Here is a 23,957-nt window from a genome sequence, read left to right on the forward strand (position 1 = left end):
TGCCAAATACTTTCAGGAGGAACTCTTGAGAAAGAACAGGAGTGAATAAAAGTGAGGCAAAAAGGCTCTTCAGGGTGCTTGGGTCCTGTTTCCCTGGAACTTGTCCACAGTTTCCGATTGGGCCTCTTGAAAGCTCTACTGTAAATAGCTTTAAAAAAAAATGAACTGGAATGGGCTTGGACTTCAATCAGAACACTATACTGAATGAATTAATGAATGAATGAACATTTTTTCACTGCTGTTCCAATTTAATCTGATCAGAATAGAATATTTATGGACATATTCTGAAATCTGGTACAATCACAGCAAACCAAAACACCGTACATGTATTTGTTAAGTCACCTCCTTTCCTCTTTCATATACACAGAAATAAAATATAAATTACAGTAATTTCAACACCACCGCATGAAACTGTGCTGCATTCCAGCTGTCACAGTCATTGTTGATGGAGGAAAGGGCGTTTTTGGCCTGAGTGGGAGTCGCGGTCTTGCACCCAGAGGACACGAGGGGGGAAAGAAAAATGAACCCAGTGAAACTGGTGCTTCCACCACCTGACCACATCCCATTGTTAGCGGGAGGATAACTCGCCTGGTAATAGTCTCATCCTGTTTAATGAGCCTGGCTGACTCAGGGCATGTTTCGGGGAAAAAAGGAGGGAGCTGGGAACTGTGAAAACTCTGAGAATGTGATGCTGATTTGCAAGGGAAATGAAGTGGACATAAAGCGTGGTTATTGCCCGCCTCCTAATCTGCACTCTTGATGTACCAAGTCTCTTTTAAGGTATCTGAATTTTTACTTTGCAAACATAAGCCTTTCAATTCATTTAGAAAAAGGTGAGAATATGTTCCCTACAACATATTTATATCAGAAACAGTCACAAAATAGATAAGGATTATTTGGCAGCTCCCACAATAATTAAAACCTGTCAACTGTGTACATTTGGTTGAAATGTGAACCACCCTGTAGTAGTTATTCCTTCATGATAATTGTTTTATTTCATTTGAAAGTACATCTTAAATCTATAAACCTAAATAAAATGCTACATCAAGTCAAGGTGGCATACAGTAGCTTCTTTTAAAAAGTTTTCCGACTCACTTGTTTCCTTCAGTATCTCCATCTTCGCCAAAGCAAATATGTCAAACTACATTTTCAGCCGCTCCACCCAACTAAATGACTTCCTGTGGCTTATTTCGCCTCCTCTGCCTGTTCTTCTCACTAAATAAAGAAGTCCAGTTTAATATTGGTGACTACCGTGTTTGCAGCCGTGACCAGGCCAAGTAAAACAGGGTGGCAGACAGAACTAACATTGACTTGCACGATTCCTCGCGGACGGGCCGGCACAGAAAACAAGGGAGGGAAGCCGAGCGCCAACACCTCCGGCTCCTGAAATGCCACTAAATTGATGCTGGCTCCACTGAGGTCGCCTACGATTGGCCGGCAATATTTAGTTCATATGAGGACTTGATGTAAGCATCAAGCTCAGCCTCTCAAACTGAAAGTTGAATGTCAAAATCACAACAGTTTTGGTTTAAAATCTAATAAAGATGCAGTTTTTTTGTGTTTCTTGGAAAATCACAAAGGATCAATGACTAAAGCCCCTGAAATACTCAGTAATCATAAATTCATTATTTGTTGCCTCAATCAGGCAATGAAAAAATGTAAAGTAAATCCATCCTGATGGGGTGTCTGATTCTAGTTGTTTACTGAAAAGATAATCAGACCTGGGTTTAAAACTATTTGTGCATAATTCTTCCTGTCTGTTTCAACCTGCAAGGAGTGCCAGATGGGGAGGGATTACTGCACCACAGAGAGTCACAGTGTCAGGATACTTTTTTTTTCCTGAATAATAAAACTTCCTAGTGCTCGTAAATTTCACATTCAGTGAGTGCAATCTTAAAAGTTCAGTTCTCTGGTTATTCATTTTGAATAAATAAAATGCATGTGACAAAAAAGTGGGGTTTAACAGCACTGTGAGACGTGATAGTGATGGTGTTGAAGACAAACAGTCACCAGGTGGACCGTTCCAATTCTTATTTTTTTAAAAAGGGAGAAAAGAAACACAGAAAACTGAAAAAATACAGCAACAATTTGACATCTGGTCATGTTCTGTTCTCTGAACAGTTGTCCACAGTCTTTCACTTTCTTTTTTCATTTGTTCTCTCCTTTTCACTTTTTCTTGGCACATCTCGATTGTGAATGGGGTGGCAGCATAGCTGCTCATCTTCTTTCCACAGCTTTAAGACTTGTTGATTAGTAACTATGGCTGTGTTTTCATTGTCACAGATTTCTGCTTTTGTTGAACTGTGGCACGCTTCCATCGTCATGTACTTTCACCATCTTTACTTCAAGTTATCTCATCTCAACCTTTTTTGCTTCACACTTCCTGTCCCTCTCTCTCTCATCACCGAGTGAGTTTACGCTCCAGTGTTTTGCTAACACTGGGGAGACTTACCATGATTGACAGTTGTCAGCGTAATTTCTTGTACCATTTGCAATTCAGCATGTAAGGTGGCTGCAGCTTTCAGAAAGGAGAAATTATTGACTTCTATGAAAGTATTTTTGGTCACTGAGCGAGGAGTTAATGTGCACATTATTTACATCTTACACTAATTTAAAGTGACAACTGGAGGGTGCAAAATCCTTAATTCTAAATGCTTATGTCAATGAGGGAGTCTCTCTTCAAGCCAATGTAATTAAGAATGATGAATTAGCATAACCCCCCTCCTCCTCATACACACCCTCAAATGTTACCCTGCCCCCCGGCACCCACACAAGTTGCACTCCTCCGTCACTGAGAGAGAGAGAGAGAGACTGAGCCACCAGCATGTGGGATCCTGTAAGACCCTGGAATGTGAAGTGTGGGAGGAACATTTGCCACAAATTTCTCATGCTACTGATGCACAGAGGTAGAAGAGGTAGAGACAAAGCAAAGGGGAGAGAACAGAAGAGGGGAAACGAGGTAAGAAAAGTGCGACGAAGAGAGAGCGAGAGAAGAGGACTGGGGAGAAAAGAGAGGGCTGGAGAGTCTCAGGTAGAAACAAAAGACAGAAAATTATCCCCCTCTTATTTGTCTTGTTGGCGGAGTTGCTTGGCAGAGAGTGCAGCAGGGACAGCAGGACCAGAGTTTTAAATGTAGCTCGGTGTTGGCAGAGCTCTGTGTGAGTGCACTCGGTGGGAGCACCAAATTTCGTCGCCCATCGCAACATGGCGATGTAGACAAAAAAACACAGCAGAGCCTATCAAAACGCATTTACCCTGCTTTAGCATATATACCCCACAAGCCTCCGGCTGGACTGTCTCCATCCTCTTATAGCTCAAAGTGCCATGAGGAATGCATTTTAAACCATGTCTGGGATGCCGCACTTTCTCTGGTTTCCAGGCCGTGCTAAAATGCATAGAACACCGCAACATATTAGATGACCATTGCAATATTTATTTAATACACATATGATCAGCAACACATGTCCATCCGCTCACACTTGATATCTTTTGTGGGAAGACAAAAAACAGCAAAGAGTGGGAGGGGGGGGAAATAGGGAAGAGTTTGTTCTCCCATGTGGTTTTGGCCCCGTTCTGAGGGGGCTGGAGCTCCGCCAGTCTATCCAGGGTCCAGCCTTTGATATGGATGGGGTTCATTATGTAACTGAAGCTATTGTCAAAGACTAAAACAATATGGGGCCAGCAGGAGAGGTGTGCTGTGTGTGGCTGAAGGGGCATTTCCACTCTCACCTCATCGTAGCCCAGACACTGTGAAACACTGTAAAATGAGCTGTACTAACAACAATGATCTCCAAACAGGTTTCTCACTTTGCAGTTGTAGATAAATGTGTTAGCATCAATTCTTTCAAGAATTCATTTCATTCATCATTGTTTGCACTCATGTTTTTGTTTTCACACAACTGCAAAGAATTAGTACAAAGCCAGAGATGAATTATAGCAGCCGTTAGCACCTCTCCAGAACTACCAATGGGTAGCATCAAACAGATCTGAACCTGCTTACACCCTCCCTGCTGTTTCCTATAATGCAAAACAATGCCATCAACACTTTAGGCTCAAAACAAAGACAAAGATCTGCACCGGCTACACTGTCAATACACAGTCTGACCAGGACAGCAACAAATATAAACAGAGGAAGAGCAGGCATGCCACCAGCCAGGGTTTGACCCATTCCAGGCCAAACTGACCTGTTATTAAAGAGGTCCTATTTTTCAGTTTCGGATTTCAGTAGTTGCATGATTTAAGGATTGGTATGGGCATTCAAATACGTAAGTACTCAATGCAGCCATTATTATAGAAGTAATATTTCATCCCTCATGCACTGTGTCTCTCTACATTCTGGTGCAGAGAGTGCATGAAGTGCGACGGCTTCATCCCTGACCTCCTCCCAGTCAACTCTGATATGAGCAAAGGTCCTTACTTTTTCAGTACTAGTATGGACTGGACAATGGGGCAGTTAACAGTAGCAGTGAACTGTGGAGTATTATTTGGCTGATGATCAGATCACTGATCTGGACATTGCTGATAATGCTGTGATCCTTGCAGAGACTGTAGATGTCCCTGCGGCTCTTAACTTGCTGAGTGAGGAGGCTGAATCATTGGGACAGTGCATCTCCTGGGCTATAACAAAGATCCAGGCATTCATGGACTGCCACAACACCTGTGTATAGATGCAGCGAAGGGCCAAACTGGCATATGCTCCAATACCTGACCCAGCCTGACTTGCACACTGCACACATGCCATTATAAGCCACAATATTTTCTAACTTTCTGGATTTGTCTAACTGAGTATACTTTGTAATAAATAAGAAGATGATGAAAGAACAAACGATGTAGAGAGATAACTTCTTTAGCCATAGCTCTGGCTTCATTAGGATACCGTGGTCCTTGCAGAGGCTGTAGATGTCCTTGTGGGGGCTAATAACTTGCTGAGTGACGCGGGGCTGCACACGTCCCCTGGGTCAAAAAAAAGATCCGACCATCAGGGATGCCTTGGATGCTGCCATGAGACTGTTGAAGTTGTGGAGTAGTTCACCTACCTTGGCGTAATCCATTTTAATTGCGAGCTTCATGGCTGAGAACAACCACAGACTTGGCCTTGGTCACAAACCAATGGGTTTGCTGGTCAAGGTGGTGAGGCACATCTGAGCATACAGACTTAAGTCAGGGTCTTTCTGTCCTTGGTCTTCACAGTCTTATTATACTCTTGAGAGGCCTGGATACTGGCTGATGGCCAGAGATGCCGGCTGGTGCCCTTTGTGAGGACTTTCATAGGGCTTAGGGGTGGCTGCACGTTGTGAATGGATCAGTCTGGAAGATACCTGGAGAGATGGGGCATGGGGCTGACGCAGGCCTCAGTGATGGCCATCAGGAGGCCAGAGCAGAAATGCACCAAGGCTGATGTGGCAAAGTGCCAAACTGGCATTATGCTCCCTGACTTGTGTATATAACACATGTCATTTTAAGCTACAATATGCTGACTGATTTGATGTGCAAAACCTTCTGGATTTGTATGAGCAAACTCGGCTTGAAATAAAAATTACTAAGAAAATAATAAATGGTACACAGAGGAGTAACTTCTTCAGCCACAGCTCTGGCATTGTTAAATAGCAAGCCAAATTAAGGCAACAATGTCTTTATGACAGTTACAGTAACTATAAAGGGACATATGACCCAAAAGAGTCCTGTTAGCACAGGTTGTTTATGATGATACTAGAAAGGAAAATAATTAAAAGTGCTGTAATAAGGATTGTGTGAAATGTCAGTGGAGGATTTGAATGAAAAATATACTTCCAAAACCTGAGCCGGGAAAAAGTGGGTGAGAATTGTTGAGTTCTAGCCCTATTCATCTATAATAATTAGTAATACAGAGGTCTATGTTTTTAATGGCTATATCACCTATTTTTGCTATTTGTTTAACACTAAAATTACTGACACTTATGGATAATTTTAACTGTAAATACATACCATTTTCAAGTATTGGTTATCAGTCTAATGAACTACTAAAATTAGCTATCAGTATCAGTCCTGAATTAAACATATTGGTTCACCCCTAAACCAAATGTTTGAACTGACTTACATTTCCCATGGTGGGCAGCCATGACAGACCACTTTCTATGCTGCTGGGCTGAGCAGCAGGGGGACAGACAGACACATGAGGCATTTTGAGAATTCATTTCTTTGTCTGCGCTGTAATGAAGCTCCACCATCATAATGTTTTTAGTCTTTCATATAAATTAGACGACAAAGAAATTTGGTGTCCTTAAAGAGAAATGCATGCTCACATTTGCATGCATCCCTTGGAATGCCTGTCTTATTTGGTGCAAAATGTGTTACCAAGTCCAAAATATAAACTGGTAAGTTTTTGACCTTGAAGTGCCTAACAGAAATTTTTTAGGGGGAAGCATCTTTGGCAGGATATTAGGCCTTGTCAAAACGTAGCCGAGTATTTTTGAAAACTGAAGTTTATGTGTGCATTAGGCACCATTTTTACACATGCTAAAGGCATTTTGGGTCTCTGAAAATTCTCCTTTTGGAAAACTTCTTCCAGGGTTAAGAATTTTAGAAAGTCAGTTCAGAACATTTCTATGTAGATGAGGAAAACAGAGTTTTGGGCTTGCAATGTCCCACTGTGGGCCAGTGTGTTTGACGTCACTGTTGTGTGGTGTGATCAGTAATGTTCACCTGGTAATGACACATGAAGACATACTTGTGCAGGTTGCTAAGTGGACTTCTGACATGCTTACACACACACATAGTTGTTCTCCCACTATGTTGATGAATAGAGTAAGTGTAACTGAACTACGGAGGTCACTGCTGCTTCATAGAACGCTCCAAAGATATTCTAGGGGTGTTAGAAATATCGATACACTGATATATCGCGATATTTCGCTGCGCAATACTGTATCGATGTTTTAAAATGCAGTATCAATATTTTTAAATTAATAATTCATTTTGTTGGTGCGGTAGTTTGTAGTGCAATTTCATCCCCTGACTGCTAGTTGGCAGCAGGCAGTTGACTCTTCCCTCTTCTCTTCTGCTTAGACAACGAGATCACGCAACACTTCCGGTCTGAGCAAGCCGGTTGCTCATGCCTATCAAGCAGTGCAGCTTCTGCTGTATTCGTAGCGGATATGTGGACTTGTTGTGGCTCCCAAAACGTTAAAGGCAATACAGACTTGTACAGGAGTCAAGTCATTTGTTAGATATGCCACGCCAGAGTGAAGTACTTGAAGACATGACATGAGCATGAGACATCATAGCGACAGCTTAGTGGCTGACAGCTAACATGAAAGAAGCCTGCTGAAGCTACCACTGATTTTTACTTATGTAACCATAATTACCAAGTCAATACTTTTTTTTTGTAAGGACCTGTGCCACCGTAATGCTGTTAAGAATGACGGCTTCTGTAGTACGATAAAAAAAAAAAACACTGGCCCATCACGTCATGCCCTCCTCACAACACAGTCCTTATAGCTGGACATGAGGATCAGTCTTCCTCCTCAAGCACCTGGTCTTTACATTAAAACATACAAGCTGATGTACCATGAAATATAAAAGATTTTAGTACACTTTACTCTATATTGATTTATTTTTCCACTTTTCTTTTAGAAATCCTGAAAGCATTTTAAAGGGGACATACTATGCAAAAATGCACTTTTTCACACTTTTCTAACACAAATATGTGTCCCTGGCCAGTCCACAAGCCCCTCATGTACCAGAAAAATCCATTCCCTCTTGCCATCACTTTCTCCACCTTTTAGAAAATGTGTGCTGAAACAAGTCGTTCTCAGATTTTACACCTAATGACCTCTTATGGGGCTTAAGCACCCACCCCCAGGTTTGGTTGGCCCTCCCCCACTTGGAGGAAAGCTCCACCCTCCTCTACTGATCCTCTCAGCTACCAGCTGAGATGCTGGATAGCTCAGTGGGTTACCCTGCTGACTACGGTCTTGGAGATTGATGGTTCAAATGCCAGTTAGGACCTAAACTTTGGATAAAAGTGTCTGTAAGATCAGGAGCTACATCCATTTCCAGAGAGGGGTGTGGTCAGGGGCGGAGTCAGACAGCTATTTACCATTTAAAGCCACAGACACAGAAACAGCTTGTTGTGAGAAGGGCTGAAACAGAGGGGTATTTAGACATGCAAAAGTCCAATACTGGAGTGGTTTTTTTTAAGCAACAAACTTCACATGTATGTTTTGAGAACCTCTGAGACCAAAGTAAACTTGTCTTAAAAGAGCAAAATATGTCCCCTTTAATTCATGACGACAAATGGGAAAAATCCTCATCTTCAAATTGCACAGAAAGAGTTAAAACTCTAGATGATGCAGGACCATGTATTTTACAATACACCGTATAATTTTTAATTTACATACTATAATTTTAATAGATTTTTATTAATAGCTTAATTCTGTTCTGTTATATTCCATATTAACTTAACATTACATAGTTATTTATTTCTATAACTAAACATATATCTACACACCCACATAAACATTCAAATATAAATATATATATGTGTGTGTGTGTGTGTGTGTGTGTATGAATTACAAAAGTATTGTAATATATCGCAGTCTGAGTAGTGCTGAAACTGCATGAGTTCAAATTTGGTAGATTTAATGAAACAACATAATCCACAGGAGTAACAAAGTATTTGGTGTTGTAAAGTATACAGCCTAATATAAGCACCTCTCCATTAAAAGGCAATCGACCGAATTCAGTCCCCTACAACTCTGACACCAGTTTTCACCCTGTGTCTTGTGCTGCTGAAGCTAGACCCCTTTGTCATGGTTCTGTGGCCTCACTGAGGCTTAGGAGCTGGGAGAGCGAGCTATAGCCTTTTAGTGGTCTGCGGAGTTTATTACGGCTGAGCTATGGCGAGAGCAACAAACCTCAGCGTGGTTGCAGAGGTCGCCCACTGTGAAATGCTCTGGCGCCTTCAGCACGATACTGGGTCCCTGACCGTGGCTTGCTCTCACAGACATCGAAACAGAGAGGACGGACATGCAGGCCTTGAACTGTGGCTTCAGGGACGTTGTAGTAGCTCTTGATAAGTGTCACCGCTGTCCTGAAGAACAGCAGTTTGATTTGACTGCAGCAGCTACATACAGCTTGATGCAAATGAGTGTGGTGAGTTATATTTGGAGCAGCAGAGGTAAAAGATGATTTGAATGGATGAAAATGAGAGCAGCATGTTTGCTATTTGAGGGAAAGATATATGGGGTGAGAGATAAAACATACACAAACTTTAGGGTTGTGCTAACTTTTTGCCAAACTTGGTTTGCTGTGATGAGACTTAGCTCCATGGAGGAGATGACTCAGCTTAGGTAAATGGTTAAACATGGAGTTAGTGTCTGGGAAGGTCAACCTTGACCACAAATAGTCAGTAATGCAAGTTTGGAGACTGTGGTTTCCAATGCTAGCGTTTCTTCTTCTTCTTATTCCTTAAGGTAATGTTTGGCTTGGTTGGTCTCCATTATTTTCCTCCATGTCAAGAATCAACATGACAACAGTTATTCCTCACTGACAATTAAATTCATAATATTTCATAGAGAAACAACAACCATGTTTGACAGCAGAGTGTTGACTTTTCAGGAAGGCCAGGAATAAGCATTATGCTAGCACTCAGTGAGGACACCCACAGCCAGCGGGCTCAAAAATAAACGGGCTGGTTGGGTTTCAAAATCAACACAAACCCAAGATCAAATGTCTGCCTGTTTAAACGGTCATTAAGCGACTTACTGGTTGTGAACGCTTAAAAAACTCTGTTAAAAGAATCAATCATCAATGTAAATCTAACGTCTGATGCATTACATGCTGGATGTTAAAAATCCCTCATGACTGCAGATAAAAATCTCTCTTACATGTCTCGTCTCAGTTCTTCAGCCAAGAAGGAAAAAAAGGACCCTCAAAGCCACTTCCAGTAAGTCAGCCTGCTGCGTCGCTCTTTGGTAAAAGAACAAAACTTAAAATCTCCATTTGTCTTAGTGACAGAGCCACGTTGTCACATAGTTATGAAGTAATGGCGGTATCAGATTTTAAAAGTCTGAGACAAATACATGAAGCAGAGCAATGAAGAGAAGACAGAGCTGCTAAGGCTGTGTTCAGGGTGACGTAGTGAACGTTTGCCTCTGCCAGCAAGGCAAACTGTTCACTGTAGCAGCTAATGAGCTTGACCTCGGCCCCTTGGCTAGGCAGGGGACCCAGTGCTATAGACTCCACCAGGTACTGCTCGACTCGTCACGGTTTCATAGAGGGGGAGTGGGCTGAAGGGGAAATTTCAGAGCTTTCCACTGAACAAGAAATCTGCTATAGAAGTCATGAGACAACAATAATGAAGCTATTTCTTCTACGCAATCTGATTACATGGAAACTCACCTTAAAGTTCTTATTAAGTCATTAACTCTTTTACCTAATGGGTTTTGATTTGAGTGTCTTTAAATATGTTATCTTTAGATGACCTCTTCTCCAGAGGTATGCAAAAACGACACATAATTACACAGCCAGGTAGAAGCGTTTGACTTCCTGGTTGTGCTGATGAGGGGTTCTTGAGCTGGGATTATATAATCATATGTGAAAGCTGATCTGTAGTGTGTGAGGATGTTTTAAGTAAAACAGACCTTTCCTTGCTCAGTGGTGTGATATCCCTGAGAAGAGGTGCTCTTGTTGCTGCAGGGGAGGGAGACGGAGGACTGCATGGGGCAAGCACATGGGCTGGATAGCTTGTGAAGGTTACTGGAGGTCAGAGATCCCAGAGTCACTTGAGGAAGACTACAGTTCCTGGATCTGTGGAGAAAGCAAATTTAACATTTATTATAAGGGTTTAATAACAGCAAAATAGCCCTCTTTTTAAAGGGATTTTTGTTTGTTTCTCCCTTATCTGGATAAAACAGTAGAGAGACGTAGAAGATGTTGGAAGAAGTGAGTCAGGGATGCTAAAGCGTAAATATCAAGGCCCAGACCCAAAACCATGGATCGCCACAAGGACTGAGGCCCCTGCACATCGGAAACACATTCAAATGACTACACTGGGTTTCTAAGAAAAACACCTTTAGCCATTCACTCTTTTGACTACCATACTTACTGTAAATCCTGGCTTATGCTAGACAGTGTTGCACCGTATACCAAAATTGTGTAAAGTGTAGTTCGTTGACTTTCATTGCAGCGTTGGCCCACTAAAACAACAAGCAAAATGGCTACCAAGTGTGGTCAATACACAGTGCTTCAATTTTTAGCAAAAACAAAAAACAAAATGAACATATAAACTGCATGTGCATATTTATATATAAAAACTCCTCTATTGTTATGGTGGTCTCCTAATCCCAATTACGTGACTGATTAGGGGAATGACTCCCATCCCTAGGGAATCTCATGAAAACATCAGCCTCTAGAGCATATATGAACAAATAATTCCTGTGCATCCTGCTCTTTTTCAGGACATTCTGAATCCATGAGTAAAATGTCTGTGCTGAAGTAGAAGTGAACTTTGGCACATTAAATTAGACTCAAATGTTTACATTTGCTAGCCTTCAAACTCTGAAAGCCACAAAGGTCTAATTCTGGTTATTGTCTCTTTTTGTAAAAGGGCTTTGGCAATTGGGATTTTTTCTCAACTTAATCTTTTAGTCTCTATGAAAGGCTGATTTTCTGTTTTTTTTCAGTAAGAAATCCAACTAGCCCTGCTTGTAATTAGCCATCTATCTGCATCAGGGATATACAGTCATGATTTTATTTGTAATATAAGCATTTGCAAAAAACACTGCAAAAGTATGACTTCAAAACAAAAAATATGAATTTTTCTTTTGTTTTTTCAGTCACCATGTGTACATCAAACTAGGGCTGTCAGCATTAATGCATAAATTGTGATGCATTTAAGGTCCAAAATTAGTGCATTCATTTTTTTTAAGTCTAATTTATTGCATGTTTTATTGTCCCAGTAACAGTTGTAAAATAAGACATAAAGAAAACCATATTTTTTTTAATTCTGCCTTTTTCCCCCTGGAAACATTTCCCATTTTTTTCCTTCTCAATCTGTAACAAGTTTGTTTTTCTGTGGTTCAGTTCAGGCCAAAATCTCTCTCAAAATAAAAGTAGGGCTGTATCCAAACAGGAAGCCATTTACCTTCAGTATAAGACTGTACAAAAACCCAAAATGAAACAAAATCATTTTGAATGCAAAAAGGGACAAAAAAAGGAAGAAAACTGAGAATAATTTCGAGAAAAAAACTTTAATAGATCAACAGCTCTAATTTTAACAGCTGAGTGCAGTCTGGTTATAATGAGCATGTTTACACCATTTGATGCAGTCAGATGATATCAAAGTAGCCATCAGCTTTCCTCAGATTAATTAAAGTCTGTTTGCTTTATTTATTTTGTATTTAAGAGAAACATGCTGCAAATAGCTCTAATATAGATTAAAGTTTATTCATCACACTTCTTATGATCATTTAAATACTCAAAAATAGTATTACAGATAACATTTTATCTCATATCATGCAGGTCAAAGATTATACACTTGAACTCAATAATGATTCAAATTATGCTTGTATGAGTCAAATGTGTTGTTGGACAACTTTCTGTGCTTTTTCATATCATAATGAAGATTGCAGACAAAATACATTGAAATGCTGGTCTTTTTTCCCAGTGTCATTCAGCCATAATTTGCATTACTTCTTCTGGGTGGCTCTGAATGTATGCTGCAGTTCTCAGCTGCTTTTTGTATTTCTTATTCTTTTTGATGCTTACCTTTGACTCAGCTTTCTTCCCCTTTCTTCTGTCTAATTATAGGGGGAACATGCATGTAAAGCGTGTGTGCAAGCGTGTGTTTTTGTGCGTGTATGTGCATGCCTTCACGCATGTAAATGTAGCCGCTCTCCCAGGATGGGACTAATCCCGGGGTGGCAGGAGTGGAGGGGGGTCAGGCAGCACATGTGCAAATCTTTCAGCTGCGGTTTGCGTTGTTTAGTCTTGCTTCGTCAGCACTTCTTGAACCCGGTCCAGAAAAGCTTTCAATGGCCCATAATTCTAGACTCCCTCTGCACCCTGAGCCCGATCACCCTCTCCGCCCTGAGGACTTCCCCATCACAAGATGAAAAATAACAAGATGAATTTAACAAAATCATAATCTAAATGTGATGCCTATTTCCTCAGATGTAAAGCGAGAGGGCCTTTGGTCCTGAAGGTTTTCACCCTGTTGGGACTTTCCAAACATCACTCATGATCTTTCATCACAAGGCAGGTTGGCTGACTAAGGTATCACTTGCTTTTTATCCCAATTTCCTTGTCCCTGGTTTTTCTCTGAAATATCTCCAGGGCAGCTGATTTGACTGGCAAAACAAGCTGCATTCTGGCACAGCAGTTTAAGGGGTTTCCCCCAAAATTTAAGGGCTGCAATTCATCTTTGACGTCCCTGTCAGAACTCAACCCACAGTCTTGTAATAACATCAAATTGCATCAAAATTGAGATTGGCTGGGAAGGTTCATGCATGTCACATGTCTGTTAAGAAAATAGAGCAGAGTTACACATTTGGCTCAACACTACAAATCCATTGTGAAAGAGTCTACATAATTATTCTTCTTGCACGGTCACTGGGTTATTAATCAAGTTTCAACTACTATTTTCGCATCCCATAATAATTTAGGTCGCATTCACTCTTGGCCCACTTGCCCAGAACCATGCTGAAGTACACCTGTCCCCTGATGGCCTGAATTCACGTCGCTCAAAGCCCAACCTGAGTATAAGTTCATCACCGCGCAGTAACATAACACATGCAGCTAACAAAATGTGCATTCCCACAGAAATGGCACAACAGAAATACACAGACAACATGACAGCATCAACATTTGTAGCTTATTTTGAATCATTTTGGTCAGAAATGTTCTCCAACACCATTGTTTAAAATTATTCTTAAGAGGAATGGGCACATCAGTTATATACCACTTGGATGTTATGCACCTGTGCACATGCATGTGCATGAGCAATCGTAGTATGCCAAAGCCAACCTCCTCCAAAGAAGGTTACAGAGGAAGTGTACCGTGCTTCAGCATGGTATGGAGCACCTAGTTAAAGAAACTGGATTTTTGGGGCTGTAGCAAATAATCAAGATTTAATGATTACTGTGCAGCATGTGTTCATTTTATTCTTAGATGTGTTCATGTTTGATATAAATAAAATAATAATAAATTACAATAAAAAAAAATCACAAAACCTCTCTTTACAGCACTTCCATCAAAAACAGCTCTCACTGAAATTTAAGTGAGGAGCAGAGCCAAAAACTTGTTAGTTTGAAAAGGAGGAGAGCTAAAAAACAATGCAAAAAGGCAGTGTTGGTCAACAAAAAGGTAAAATGCCCTCTGTTATTTGACACCACTCTGCTTTTGAGGAGTCTGGCATGGAATAATGCAAATATTTGCAGAATTTGTCATGGTTGTGGGCAGAGCTGGAGCATGAAGTGTTAACTATCTGGGGCTTAGCCCAAACTTAGGAGGGTCAGGGGTTTATTTTTTTCTATTCAGGCAGATGTGACTTCTTACATTTTCTAGCAATTTTGAATGCAAATGTATATTTAAAATGTAAAAAAAAATCTATACATAATCTAGGCAAAAGTAATGTTCCACCTTAGAAACACCCTTTAGAGTAAACATTTGTTTTCAGTGAAATTGTAGTCAGTCTCCACATCGTTCTATAATAACACTTTAAAGATCAATAATTTTCTCATGTGTTCTAGATAATTATCTTTCTTTAATGTAAAAGTAGAAAATGTTGATTTTAAACTCAATGTTAAAGGCATTTTATATACTACAGTGCTCTGAGAAGTAAAATAAAAAGTCTGCTTTAGGTTGCACCAGCTATTGTGTTAGTTCAAACATAGCCAATTTTGAATGTCTTGAGATACACAGCCTTGGACAAAGACAATAACTGATGAGGCGGAAACCACAGGATCTGTGTTGCTTCACACACCCTTTCAATTAAACGAAAACTTTTAATTTTCAAATGTACCCATCCATGGTGGAAGAAAAAACGTATCACAGGGAATAACACTGAAGTGAACCGAAAATCAACCTCAAAGAGGCAAATTAATCCGCTGTTTACATTTTATTTCCTTGTTAGAATTATTCCTTAGCAAGTACATTTCCAAGCCTATACTTTCTTACTTTTACTGGAGTAAAGGAGTTGAATCAGTACTTCCTTTTTAACCAGTCTTTTTATTTTTAACAAGTATCAAGAGCCCTTTTGCCACCTGTGATCCTACAGATAGCAGGTGCAACAGGTTACTGAATTTTTACACGTTTGTTACAAGAGTATAATTTCCAAGTTGTGATCAGCAGGGTCAATTTGTTTATTATAATCTTTTCTTTTAGTTATCTATCATACTTTTACCAACCTGAAAGATTCCGAGCTTTTGAGATACATTTGGGGCTGGAGCCCCGGTAGCCACCCTCTAGGTCCACCTATGGAACAGGCAACATGATCATTTTTTATTTACACACAAAGTGATTTATTTAATAATAATAATTATGATATTTGCCACAAGTCCTACGTTTTTTAGAGTTACATATACATTCAATTTTATTTTTCTGAGATCCTCGCTAAATTTCAGCGTTTGCTTTGACTTTTGGCAGATGTGTGTGCGTATGTAGATGTTTACGGTCATAAAAACAATCATCTCTGTTCTGTTTGCTCTGTACCTATAGCTATAATAACACTCAGAGGCCAAACACACGAGAACAACTGCTCAGCACAGTAATAACTTTGCATCTGTCGACCAACAGATGCAAAGCTGTCCGGTCACCCAGGTCCTCGGTTCATAACAACAGCTGAGGCACAATCCTCTAACTTTCAGAGTGGCAACACAACTTTAAATACAGTTCATCCAAAGCTCTTTTCAAACTGTTAACACAATATTTGATACTAATCTACTTTTTATCTACCCTTCCTAGCAAATTAATTTAAACATGATATTTTGACATGCATTAAATAATAAAAATGTCAAAATTAGACATAAGTTTCCACATGCTTCTATCCAATACCAACTTGATCCAATTTTTCTTCATACAACCCATGAATCCCAGTCTACAAGAAGAATCAGGGCCTTTTCTAACAGCCAAACTCACACCCCTAGAGTATCTTACACCTAATGACCCACCTCTTGTACTTCCTCTCTCTCTGGGCAGGGAGAAGTGGACTCAAATGGGAGAAACTGGCTACAGCTCAGTCAGGAATGTCTGTGTCATCATCACTTTCTCCTGTAAAATATAAGAGGCACAGGTGGTTAAAGCCACTCTGGAGAGGTAATATTTCCCCGAAGAAGAGGCAGACTTCCACCTGTTCTTCTGGTTACCACAGAAACCAGCCACAGTTGAGACTTATGACCCTCTCATACCTTTAAAACAAAGCTGTAAATCATTAAAGGTTGTAAATTTGTGGCTTTACACTGACAAATCATAAATGTCCGAGTGTAAGTTCTGTGATATGTAGAAGATGAATGCATTTCCATAAAATAGAGCCGTGTCATTAACAGGCCTGTGGGACTGACAGAAGACACGTAGAAGGCTTCACCACAAGATGGCACTGCAGTACTTCAGTTCATTTTGATCCTGACATCTGCTGCTCCACCGAGTGTTGAGAGAAGCACATTACACACAACTTTCCCTATATCCATAAACTCAGCCCACTCAGGAGGACTGGTTGTGACTCTCACTTTATTAAAGTGGGTATATGGCTTGATTTAATTGTTTGTGTTGATGTGCTTAACTTTGCTTGTGTGTTTAGTTTCAGCCCAGCATTACTGACTACTAAATCCAAAGTAAACACTCAGAGACAAGTCCAAAAAGCATTTTATCCTCATGACTTAAATCCTCTTGATTTCCTCAGAAACAGTATCCCAGAGCGTTTTTCAAAGGGGTCCCAAGGGAAACTTTGAAGAAAGAGGAAAGGACAACAACATTAGACTTTTTGCAAACAAAAAAAGATGCTTGCTGAGTGGAATGAATAAAAAAAGATTAGAAGGTTTTGATGGGAAATAAAGAAATACAGTAAAACAATTTGATATTTGCATTTTAAGGCATTTTACAGGAACAATATCTTATACTTTGGCAATGCAAAGTTTGGGAACCCCCTGAGATAAATCACATTTTTAAACTTTTGAATTAAAAACTAACATGATCAAAAACACCGTGCATATGGAAGCAAGAAATGAAACTTCGAGAATGTCTACAGCAATTTTCTACATGCTGGAATTAGGCTTTTCAACAATTTGCTAAACATGCCACAGCCAGCTGACTATGCAGATACAAACTAAAAGGGATCAGGTACAGTCAGTTCAGAAAGTATTTAGGCTAGTCGGTGATGCACTTTTCATCCTTTTGCTTCAGTTTATCACCACTTTGTATATGAATTTAAAAACCAAGATGTGACTAGTACCTTCAGTTTTAATTCAAGGGGTTTCACAAAAAAATGGCATCAGTCATTGAGGAGTTAAAGCCACTTTTTGTTCAGAGCACTTCCATTATCAGGAGCTCAAAGGTCTTTGGACTTACTGATGTATTAAAATCTAGAACTGTCAGCATTAATGACATATTCACAATTTATTAATATTCATCATTGGTGCATTCATTTATTTTAAACATGATTAATCACATTTCCTTGTGATTAATAACAGCACTGCACTTTAATATCTTATGTCAGTTTAGCCCGGTGTTAAAATATTCCATTTCTAATCTGTGACAAGCTCCTATTTCCATGGTTAAGTTAATGTCAAGAATGAAAATAGCGGAATTTTAAAGTCCAACAACAACGGAGGATCAATCAAAACTGCCAACAGAAATTCTGATCATTTTTGGGTCTTTCTGCTGTCAGCTGCTGCTTGTTTGAGAGGTTTTTATGCTTCAGTTTTGTAAAGCATGAAAAGTGTGCCCTATAGGGCTCTGATCAGGTAACTGACTTGGCCATTAAAGAATATTTTATCTCTTTGCCTTCAGGAAGTCCTGGGTTGCTTTCACAGTTTGTTTTGGGTCATTATCTATTTGCACTGTAAAGCACATACTGATCAGTTTTGCAGCATTTGGCTAAATGTGAGCAAAGAGAATATTGCCTCAAACACTTCAGGATTCATCTTGCTACTTCAGTCGGCAGTCACATCATTAAAAACCAGTGAGCCTGTTCCATTGGCAGCCATATATATATATGCCCATGCCTTAACACTGCCTCCTCCATGTTGGATAGATGATCGGTATGTTTTGGATCAGGAGCTCTTCCTTTTCTTCTCCAGACTTTTCTCTTTCCATTATTCTGGTACAATTAAATCTTTAGTTTCATCTGTCTAAGGAATACAATTTCAGACATGTGAAGGCTGTTTTAGATCTTTTCAGGTGGTGTTTTATTTGGCTTTCCAGTTCTTGAATGTTACCAGGGAGTTTTCAGTGTTTGCCTTCTCTCTGAGAGATTATTCTTTTTTATTCTGCCAAATTATTGCCAAATAATTTACAATAATATGCAATGTCTGTCATTTGTAAAGCAACTGCCCTGCTCATGGCTTGAAGCAGTCATACACAGCTTTCTGCATCAGTATGTGATTAAGTCTTAATGTAACTGTATGGGATATGGCACAATAAGATTCATGACTTTCACTTTTTAAAGCAAAAGGGGTTAGCAGGAAAAAGGGTGAGCCCCACCACTGTGTGGGTTGCAGTTTACACAATTGCTAAAACACTATTTCACTAGAAGAAATAGTCAGTGGATCAACTCATTTAACAGAATCGGCCCCCTGTTGGCAAAACCATTTACACTTTTCTCGCTTAGACACAATTTGTCAAACTCATTTACTCTTTTTTTTTCCAAAACTCTGAACGCAATCTCACTCACTAAAACACATTTTGCATTGTTATGCACTTGTGATGGATTATTGTAGCCACTGGGAGCAGAAGTTAGACACAATTTAAGCACAGTTGTCAAAAATCACATCTATTTACAGTTTTTTTTTGACTGCATAAACACTAAAATCAAAAGTATTACACAGTTATCAAAACCTTACACTCAAGGAGCTAAACATTGGCTCAGATTTGCACCACTATAAGCACAATGTCAGCCTCACACTTTTTGCAAAGCAATACACACAGTGATTTGCAAAACACTAAACACACTTGTATACATTAGATACAGAAGTATATCACAATGTAACTTCCTTGCAATTCCAAAGCAATGACTGTCAAATTACCACACCTGTGAGCCAGTTGTTAAACACAGCCATCAGGTGCGCAAACACACGACTGCTTAACTGTAGACACACCAATCAGGTTTAGTTTTTCACGATTGCTAAAACACTAAACTCCATTCTCTGAACCAAATTCTCAGTGGCCTAAACTCATTTTTCGAATCAAACACTCTTTTGGCCCAAACTTAAACACTGTTCAGGTACTTAGACTCAATTTGCAAAACTCATTTGCTCTTTTTGCAAAACCTTAAACACATTCTCAGTCACTAAACACATTTCAAACTGTGATACACTTGTGTTGCAAAATTGTAAACACTGGCAGAAAAATGTGAACACAACTCCAACACAGCTGTCATCTTTTACACACAACTCAAAATTGAGCACACACGTTTCTAATGATGTGATCAGACCAATTAGGCACACAGCAAATTCCCAGAGTGAAAAAATTGGGAGTTAAACTAAAAAAAGTGAAAGAGTTAGATTTTCAGAGTATTTCACACACTTAGACTCCATCTAGTGTTTAGTGATGCTCCTGTGCAGTGTTAAAAATTGGAGTTCATTCACATGGTGTTGAGAGCAGTGAATCACCTCTGTTCCTGAGTTCATTCCCAACAGCTTTGTTGCCACACCGACACTGCCACTTCAAATCTGGGGAGCAGAGTTTTTGCATTGTGTGTTTAGATGCATTTTAGATGTTTTTAGATGTATTTATATATGTTTAGATGTTACCTGTTGTATAGTTATCACTGCTGTGCTTCATTTGCTCATGCTTCTGGTGGATTATTGTTGATTTGATGTTAGATACATCTGCACCATGAGTGACACTGTCCCTTGAGTTATACACTTCCCACACGTGGCATGCACCACTTTGTTTAGAGGGGCATTGAGCTGGCTATCACTTTGCTCCATCCTGAAGAGAGTACAGCAGCTAAGCCACAATGGCCTGGTGGCTGGTGGTTTTCTGTGCAAAAAAATAATGAACATTGTGAAATGTTAACTACAAACACTGAAAAAGAGTTCACGTAACTCCAGATGGAGTTAATTTTACTCTTAGTGAGAGTAGTATTTAAACTCCCGTAAGAGTTTATTTTAACTCCTGATAAGAGTTAAAAAATCAACTCCCAGAAAAGAGTTACTTTAACTCAGCTCTAGAGTTTATTCGATGGTCTCGCATGTACACTCAGATTGAGTTGATTTTAACTCACACAGAGTTTATTCCAGTGACCCGAATTTGCTGTGCAGGATAAAAGTCAGTTCAGAGTGCACAGGTGGCACATGTGCTTCCATCTACAATGGACAGAAACATACAGAGAGGCAGAGGAGTTCGTATGAGAGGTGGTGGACGAGGAGGAAGAGGACGAGGAAGAGGTCGAGGAAGACCAAGAACCATCATCACTGATGAAATTCGTGCAACTATTGTACACCATGTCCTTGTTCATGGGATGACAATGAGAGAAGTAGGACAAAGAGTCCAACCCAATGTGAGCAGTTTCTTTGGCCAGCATCATCAGGAAATTCAGAGAAGAGAACAGGTGATTGTTTCTTGTTGTACAACATTTGACATACAGAATACTATACTGTAAGTACTGTAATGCTCATTACAATACTATTTTTACTGGCTGTATATGTTTGTAAGTGCATTTTCCTCTTTGTAGAATTGAAAGATGACCAAATGAGGGTGGAAGGACTGCTCTTTTCTCCCAACAACAAGAAGCACTCATTGTTGACATGGTCCTTCAAAATAATGCCACCCGACTGTGAAATCCAGCAGAAATTGATTGAAGACAATGCCAACTTTGATGGAATCAACAGTGTGTCTCTGTCAACTACTGACCGTGTCCTCCAACGCAACCGACTTAGCATGAAAAAGTGTACAGAGTACCCTTTGAGCACAACGCCGTAAGATATCACTATGTGCAAGTAAGTGTAACCTACACACACTTTCAGCACTGATGCTTTCAGTACAATTCTGTTCTCATAGGCCCACTGTTACTGTAGGCCAGTAGTTGCAGTTGCTACTTTTACTGTACTGTAAACTATATTGTAATGTATGTAAATCTGGAGTACATACTGTAAATACACTATTGCAGAAGTCTGTCTTTTTGTATTAATTACTGTACTACACTACTTTTTATCTATTTTTATAGAGAGTGTTTGAACTGGATTCCATGGAAAGACCCCATGAATACATCTTCATAGATGAAGCAGGGTTCAATCTGGCTAAAAGGAGGCAGAGAGGCAGGAACATAGTTGGTCAACGTGCCATTGTGGAAGTCCCTGGCCAGCGCGTTGGCAATGTCACCCTTTGTGCAGCCGTAAGTAACTGGGGAGTAACTCCCCGACATTTCTGGGTGGTTTTATGACTGCACGTGAGCAGCTGGATCAGCAAGCAGTGCATCCTGTACGTGTCATAGTTTGGGACAATGTGAGCTTTCACCATGCTGTCCTGACAGGTGAGTGGTTCACCAACAACCAGCACTTCATCGAGGTTTTCCTTCCATCCTACAGCCCCTTCCTGAATCCAGTAGAGGAGTTTTTCTCTGCATGGCGGTGAAAGGTCTATGACCGAAAGCCCTGGGTTCTTCCCCCGTTGTCTGGCAAGGGAAAATATTGCCTGTGATGTGGATGAAGTTCTCTGGCCGGACCCTGCACAAGGACATGATGTTGGAGACTGAATCTCAGTGACTTTGACTATGCAGTAATGTGCTTTTCATGTTTTGCTGAACGTAGACTTTAACCAGGATAATTTTTGCTTAGTGCATTTACAATAAACATTTTCTGTTAACTACATGCCCTGGATGCTGTGTCCTACATTATTTTATGTAGTGTCTAACGAACGCTCTGTGGTGAATATATTTTTACTTGCCGTGTGTATGAGCTGAACACACTGTTTGGTTTTGAACACAGGATAACTGGTTTTAAGGTTATAGTTTGATTGTGATAGATAAGTCTGGGGTTTTGTGAATGTAGTTTGAATTTTTGGATTTGGGTTTAAGGTTTTGAGAAAATGGGTGGAGGTTTCAAGAAATGTGTTTTAGCAATTCTGAAAAACTGTAACACCCCTAAACAGACATATATATCCAGATATAGTTTCTCCATTTTCCACATTAAAATTTCAGAAATTGCTACAAATCCTTTGCAAACAAAACCTATTTAGCACTACTTTTCACTACATAATGTGGAAGTTTCATCAGTTATGTTTACGTATAATTTTAGAGCCATTTGTTTGGAACCAAAAGAGATGTAAAACTATATTTTTTGAGTTCCCGAGGAAACAGGAAGTTTGAGATACTAAGGTCCACTGCTGATTGGTTTGAAGGAGTGAGATGTTGACTGATCTCTACTGATTGGCTGAGAAGCCATGAAGGAAGTCAACCAGATATATGGTTCCTTGCCCCATAAAGAGTTAATAACCTGATGAAGATCTGAGTAACACAAAGTTCAGAAGCAACACTGCAAATTTTGGAATTGTGCCAAAGAAGCTTGATTGTTGACTTTTCTGGTTTTCACCTCTCCAGGTGAGTTAAAGGGTTTGTCCTTTAGATGTTTACTTTAGAAAATGTCACTATTCTTTTGTAACCGTGTCATCTATTGTAATTAACTTATTTGCTGTCTTACTACTCTCAAAAATCAACTTTTTCCTGCAGCGATCAACAACCACAGTGTTTTCTATTTTGCTCTGCAGCGGTTGACCTTTGACTGCTGTGTTTGCGATGTGAGAACAGAGGTTAATTCTGATAAAACTGTTTTGATGAGATTTATTTTGATGCCACATTTAGATTTTTTGTGAAAATAGCTTAAAAAGTGGGATTTCTGTTCAATGATAAAAGAAAAAAGGAGGAAGAGATTAAGAAATGTGTCTTAGCAACTGTGAACAACTGTAAGAAAGAGAAAGTGTGTGTGGATATAAAGATTATCTGTCATTTAAAGTGTAGCTTACAAACCCACACAGTCATGGGAAATGGTCTAATCTACCAAAATAAGCTGTTTTACTTTTATTTTATCATAGTTATGAATGTTTATATTCACTCAGATTTTTGGGGACGCTAAAATGATGTCAGATTTTGGCACCACATTGAAATAAATCACTTTCATAAGTGTAGAAACAGCATTAGGTCTGCAAAATTACAAATGTTAATATGATTCTTCTGCTTCAAAACCAGACATTAAAATGTGCCAGAGTACACATTCTATCTGAATGCCAGGAATTTAAGGAGAGCATGAGTGAACCGTATGAATGAGATATCAATCGATGGTACACGAGAGCACGCGTCACATGCAAAATGATTCATTTTCACATTCATTCAAATCAAGGCTGCCTCTAGACTGACTGGAGGATTATTCTGTCGGTACATTGCTACGGAGAAATACCAGACAGTCTAATGCACAATTTAGCTCTTTTATTATACACTTCCATTTGTTGAAGAAAATTGTTATCCATTAATTTCTTGGCCTCTATAAATGATGTCAGAAACATTAGACGACGCCTCATTAAACTTTTATCCTAGCAAATTGCCTCCATGATGAGCCTCTGTGGTACCTGGCAACCCATCTTGTTTGCACATTGCAGTTTACCTCAGCAACATGTGGAAAGTTCCAATCAAAAAGTCAATCAATTTAAGTTTATTAATTTGATGGCGTGGTTAGGAGAATGTGGGGTAGTGGGGCAATGAAACAAGCCTCAACAAGGTACAATATGACAACAAACCCCATTACAAATAGCCTACTGTGATGACGGAAGGGGAA

General features: G+C 39.7%; 1 long non-coding RNA gene across 8 annotated transcripts in view; it reads right to left on the reverse strand.

Moving 5' to 3' along the window:
- The window catches only part of LOC121529633, a 111,823-nt gene that overhangs the window by 85,964 nt on the left and 1,902 nt on the right, over nt 1-23,957 (reverse strand). For 6 of the 8 annotated variants that reach the window (XR_005993584.1, XR_005993590.1, XR_005993587.1 and 3 more), the window contains 5 exons: nt 19,941-20,172; nt 19,800-19,859; nt 16,146-16,245; nt 15,384-15,450; nt 10,620-10,785 (listed from right to left, as the gene is read on the reverse strand). This is a non-coding gene — a long non-coding RNA (uncharacterized LOC121529633). Of the gene's footprint in view, nt 1-10,619; nt 10,786-15,383; nt 15,451-16,145; nt 16,246-16,683; nt 16,917-19,799; nt 19,860-19,940; nt 20,173-23,957 lie in introns of those variants that run through there. The other 2 variants (XR_005993591.1, XR_005993585.1) reach the window with 2 other exon arrangements.

The sequence above is a fragment of the Cheilinus undulatus genome, linkage group 21 (assembly GCF_018320785.1).
Source record: "Cheilinus undulatus linkage group 21, ASM1832078v1, whole genome shotgun sequence".
NCBI classification, from domain to species: domain Eukaryota; kingdom Metazoa; phylum Chordata; class Actinopteri; order Labriformes; family Labridae; genus Cheilinus; species Cheilinus undulatus.